This window comes from Leucoraja erinacea, chromosome 27 (assembly GCF_028641065.1).
Source record: "Leucoraja erinacea ecotype New England chromosome 27, Leri_hhj_1, whole genome shotgun sequence".
Taxonomy (NCBI): Eukaryota; Metazoa; Chordata; class Chondrichthyes; order Rajiformes; family Rajidae; genus Leucoraja; species Leucoraja erinaceus.
Window position 1 is genome coordinate 17,747,706 of NC_073403.1, and position 6,025 is coordinate 17,753,730.

Below are 6,025 nucleotides of genomic sequence, written 5' to 3' on the forward strand. Positions count from 1 at the left end.
GCAGGAATGGGGTACTGATTGGGGATGATCAGCCATGATCACATTAAATGGCGGTGCTGGCTCGAAAGGCCAAATGGCCTACTCCTGCACCTATTGTCTATTGTCTATTGTGAGAATAATGAAATTAGTACTTGCTGCAGCTTAACAGGCCTGTAAAAGCAACACTCACAGTTACAACACTACATAATTTAATAACCATACAATAACATCGTTCTTTATCTCTCTACATCATTGTTTTCCTTATCCTTAACCATTCTGAAGAAGTCTCTCGACCCGAAATGTCATCCATTCCTTCTCTCCGGAGATGCTGCCTGTCCCATTGAATTACGCTAGATTTTTGTGTCTATCTTCGGTTTAAACCAGGATCTGCAGTTCCTTCCAACATATACAATAACCATGATCATTCAAACAGCAAAGATTCTGATGCAGCCAGAGACACAATTCTTAGACAATCATAGTTACTAATGTTAGTGTTGTGTGGTGTTCAAGAGCCTGATGGTTGCTGGTTTAGAAGCTGTCCGTGAACCTGGAGGGTCAATTGAGTTTAAATTGAGTTTAAGAGATTGAGTTCAAATAAACAGAAGTAGAAAACTCTGACCACATCATTGTCAACGTGAGCAGATTTTTAAGATCGCCTCCGTTTCAGTCAGCCATTGTTATCAGACACTATCATAACTGACTTAAGGGCCTGTCCCACTTTCATGACCTAATTCACGACCTCTGCCGAGTTAGCCCTTGACTCATACTCGCAGCATGGTCATCAGGAGGTCGTAGGAGGTCCGTAGGTAGGTCGTAGGTAGGTCGTAGGTAGGCCGTGATGCTAGTCGTAGGTACTCGTGGCATCAAATACGTCGGGGGGGTTTCTAGCCTGATAAAAATGTCCACGAGTAAAAAGGTTCGTGAATTGGGTCATGAAAGTGGGACAGACCCTTTATTCCTCTGAAAATATAGCGGCTGAATAATAATTAAGGTTTTTTATATCCAAGATTACATTTTGTCTTGAACCTGATACCTGCCATTTTAGATGTAAACCTATTAGAATTAATGATCATAGCACCATTCATTTTGCTTTGGCTACCACAGATGAAAATTAGTTTATTTCTTCACAAACAAGTTAAACAATTAAGTGATGCTTATAATCATCTCCAAATATATCCTTTAAACATTTCATCTGCTGTTTAAAAGGAGGCTTTTTAAAAGGCCAGCTTTCTAGGTTGAGAATGTTAGTACAAATTATCCTTCTTAATTAATTTTCCACTGTGAAATTAATGCAACGCGCTAATAAAATAAAGAGGTCATTAAGGTCCAACTTGTTAATCCTTGAATGAATTGCCAAGACGTACTTTCGTGAAAGTTCTTGTGTGGCTTGTCGGGTCCCTTAATGATATTCTCTCGCTCAGATGACTTATAATGGAGTTGTGTGGTTGTGCAGGAAACTGAAGGAGAGGCAAGCTTTGTTTGTAGCAGACGGCATTATTTTTTAATCAGCCAAATTGTCATGGAAATCGTGAAGATTTTCGAAGGTTGCTTTCATTTTAGGAAATGAATTGCGAAACATGAAAATTGAGGATATATTTGAGAAATCCATTCGCTTTGTTAGCACAAATTGTGCAGGGTTAGCAGATTGCTTTCAGCATCTGAAGTTTATCCCACTGAAATCAGCACGATGAATTTTGAAGGCAGTGTCTAATGCACTGACATCACAATGTAATGCACTTATCTTGTCTAAGAGGGGAGAATGCTTGAGCCATTATAGAACATAGATTAGTGCCGCACATTAACAGGTCATTCGGCCCACTAAGTCAGTACTGAACGTGATGCCAAAGAAAACTAATCCCCTTTAGTTTAGTTTGCCCGATATATTCAGAGCTGCCAAGTATTGTCAGAGCATTTCAGTATTCTCTACAAACCTGTAGCAATCTACAAACCTGTATATTCTTTTTTAATAATTGAATAAATTTTTTGATTTAAAAATAAAAAAATAAAAATAAATAAAAAGATGAATTTTGAAGGCAGTGTCTAATGCACTGACATCACAATGTAATGCACTTATCTTTTCTAAGAGGGGAGAATGCTTGAGCCATTATAGAACATAGATTAGTGCCGCACATTAACAGGTCATTCGGCCCACTAAGTCGGTACTGAACGTGATGCCAAAGAAAACTAATCCCCTTTAGTTTAGTTTGCCGATATATTCAGAGCTGCCAAGTATTGTCAGAACATTTCAGTATTCTCTACAAACCTGTAGCAATCTACAAACCTGTATGTCTTTGGAGTGTGGAAGGAAACCGAAGATCTTGGAGAAAACCTACGTAGGTCACGAAGAGAGCCGGCTGCCCGGCCACCAGCGTGTCAGTTTTTTCTACTTTTTTTGGTTTTTTTAGTGTGTCTCGATGTGGATGTGGGGGGGGGGGGGGGGGGGGGTGGGGGGGGGGGGGGGGGGGGGGGGGGGGGGGGGGGGGGGGGGGGGGGGGGGGGGGGGGGGGGGGGGGGGGGGGAAACCGCTTTGACACTTTTTCCATGTCACCTCCCTCGTGGCCTAACATAGAGGATCGGTACAGCACCCCGGAGGAGAAGAGCTCTGACCGCCGGCCTGCAGCCTACTTCTAACCGCAGCGCGGCGGGAACTTACCATCTGGAGCAGTATCCCTCACCGGGCATCCCTGGAGAGGAGTTCTGGCTGCCGGCCTTGCGGTCTGCGGTGCTTCGGGCTGCGGCGCGGTAGGGACTTTAGTTCTTTGACCGCCGGCCTGCGGCCTACACCATCTCAATGCCGTGGCCTCCGGTGGGGAAGCACCGATTCAGGACTTACCTTGTCTGCACCTCTGGATGCCCACAGCGACAGCTGCGGAGGGTTGTGGTCCTGACCACGGGGGAAAATGGAGAAGGACTGACCAAACTTTGTGCCTTTGTGCCCAATACACAATAAAAAATTAACACAAACATCCACCACAGCATTCATCACTGTGGTGGATGTTTGTGTTAATTTTTTATTGTGTATTGGGTGTTCTTCTTTTATTGGACCGCTGCTGGCAAATTTATTTCACTGCACTTTACGTGCAAGTGATGAATAAAACTTGGCTTGACTTGAGACAGTACAAGCTCCGTACATACAGCACCTATAGTCAGAATTGAACCCAGATCTCCAGCACTGCAAGCGCTGTAAGGCAGCAACTCTACCAATGTGCCACCATGCCGCCCTGGTGTGAGTGATATTACATTCTAATGTGATAATACTGTATCCCTCCCAGAATTTCCATGCAGAATATCCAATATTTCCCAGCAACTCTTATTGTTTCTATGTATTGTGACTCATAAAGATCACTTTCCCAAAAATTTCCAATAAGCGTTTTGTTCAGAACTAGCAAAATATTATCTGAATTGCAATTTTTAATATGAAATTCTAATGATCAGAAATATTGCAAATGGAATAGATCACGGCTTATCTACCTTTGGTTCAAACCCGTGAATGCACCTGTGAGTCAAAAGTAGTTGGAGTGCATGAAATTCTCAAACAATACCAAATTAAAGGATGGTGAAGAACAATCGAATTAAGTTATTTCCATTAATAAGTAACACTGTGCTCAAAAGACAACTTTTGCGTTGCTTCCAAGTTAGTTCCAAAATTGTATTTGACAAGGTGATGGTTGAATGGAAGTATTTAATTTTTTTTAATATTTCACGGTAAAATGCAGCCAATTATTGCACTGGACATATCCTAAAATAGCATGGTGACACTCACTGGTGTATGATAACTTGGGCAAGATCATTGGTCTTAAAGGATCATGTCTTGGCAAAATGCAGAGGTTCAGAATAAGAGGAAGGAAACCCGATTAAGGAGAAAAATGAACCAAAATCCCCATTGATTTATAATGCTGTGGACCAAAAATAGAGAAATCATATGGTACAGATTCTGTGAAAATGTGATGGAATATATGCTCATATGGGTAATTATTCATCTTTTACCTTTTCAAGACGGTCCCATGGTGTAATGGTTAGCACTCTGGACTTTGAATCCAGCAATCCGAGTTCAAATCTCGGTGGGACCTCGCTACCTTTTTGGGCGGCATGATGGCAAAGCTACAGCCTTATAGTGCCAGAGACCCAGGTCCGATCCTGACTACGGGTGCTGTCTGTACGGAGTCTGTACATTCTTCGGGTGACCTGCGTGGGTTTTCTCCGAGATCTTCAGTTTCCTCCCACATTCCAAAGACTTACAGGTTTGTAGGTAAATTGCCTTGGTATAAATGTAAAAAATTGTCCCTAGCGTTCGAAGGGTATTGTTAGCATTCAGGGTTCGCTGTGCGGCATGTAATCGGTGGGCGGAAGGGCCTGTTTTATGCGCTAGATCTTTAAACTAAACACAAAGCAACTTTTACTGGGAACTCAAGGTATGAATGGGGGTCATAGTTGTTCCATCGTTGTCTGTCTCTTAGTGTTTTCTTCCGTGATATTGTAATGTTAAATCATGAATTCAGCAAATATGGTATAAAACATTTAAATCTTGCCCACAGAGCACAATATTTCATTAATTATGTTTGTAAATGATGATCGACACCTTTCCTCCCACATCCCCCCTCAAAAGTGAGTAATCCTTTCTTTTGTCACTTTATGCAACTTTTTAAATATCATGAGGAACATTTACTCTTATCGATTCTGATCTCCAACTATGTTCCTGATTAAATATTGAATGCATTGTGCAATTAATCACAATGTTTTCTAATTATTGCACTCAAGTGATTTAATGCTCACCTTATGTTGGATTAAACAGAGACAATGTAAGGCATTTTAAATGGAAATCTCACGTTTGAAAGAGGAGGGAAAAAATGTAGTATCATCTTGCTGAAATTTGCAACACAAAGAAATTAAAGATTGGTTCATGTTGCGTAATGTTCATTAAAGAGTAACTATTGTTTCTTGCCTGTAGCAAAACTCATAATTTATAATAATAGATAAAGGGTTAATATTCACTTAAAAAGGGGCTGTCCCACTGGGGCGACCTAATTGGCGAGTTTAGAACAGTTTAGGAGAGTTTGAAAAAGTGTCATGTTGAAGACCTCCTTCGACAATGTAGAAGACCCCCTTCGATCTCCTTCGACTATGTGGAAGACTAGCTTCGACTAGCTTCGGGAAAATTGGACACCGAATAGTGAAGACGACCTCCTTCGATCTCCTTCGACCTCCCATTAACTATGATGAAGATTATCTATGACTACCTTCGACTACCTGCGATTACCTTTGACTACCCCCGATTACCTATGAATAACATGCCGACCTACTACGACCTACTTCAACTAAACCTACGAGTAAAAAAAAATCATCGATTTTTTCCACGACAACCTTTTTTTGTTCGCGGGCATTTTTCAGCATGTTGAAAAATATGCCGCAACCTAGCTGAGGCCTCAAGTACACGGGGACTACTCTCGAGCATGAAGGGGAGTTATGCCTCTGTCCCACTTAGGAAACCTGAACGGAAACCTCTAGAGACTTTGCGCCCCACCCAAGGTTTCCGTGTGGTTCCCGGAGGTTTTTGTCAGTCTCCCTAATGGTCGAACGTGGTTTCCGCTTCTTCTATGTTCCGGCGATTATTTCAAAAAATTCAAAACCGGTCGCGACTAAAAATAGGCTGCCGTTTTAAAAATCGGTAATTTTTTAGTCAAAGCCGGTTGCGATGCTAGTTGAAGGTGGTTGCCGGAGGTTGCAGGTAGTGGAAGGTGAGACCTCCCTGGTGGAATAAAACTGGGTGAAAAAAAGGTCTAAATGCATTATGTTTGGCACAGACATTGTGGGTCGAAGGATCTGTTACTGTGCTGTGCTTTCCTACGTTCCATGTTTGAGGACTTTCTTGGTGTAGTCTTCTGTAGTCTCTGTTTTGTTGGCATAGGATCCATTGCTCTAGTCAGTAATCTATATAATCCAGCATTGTCGCCTCTTCTGACTGACAATGTCTCTTCTGTAGCTAACTATAGAATGGTCTCCCTGTTACCTACTGCATGGAAACTTTTTGCCAGCAGATGAAGGATTG

The 6,025-nt window shown here is 41.9% G+C and overlaps 1 non-coding gene across 1 annotated transcript; it reads left to right on the forward strand.

Annotated features, from left to right (window-relative positions):
- The first annotated feature begins 3,977 nt into the window (after window positions 1-3,977).
- trnaq-uug (transfer RNA glutamine (anticodon UUG)) lies at window positions 3,978-4,049 on the forward strand. The gene has a single exon. It is a non-coding gene; the product is annotated as a tRNA-Gln (tRNA).
- The last annotated feature ends 1,976 nt before the right edge of the window (window positions 4,050-6,025 follow it).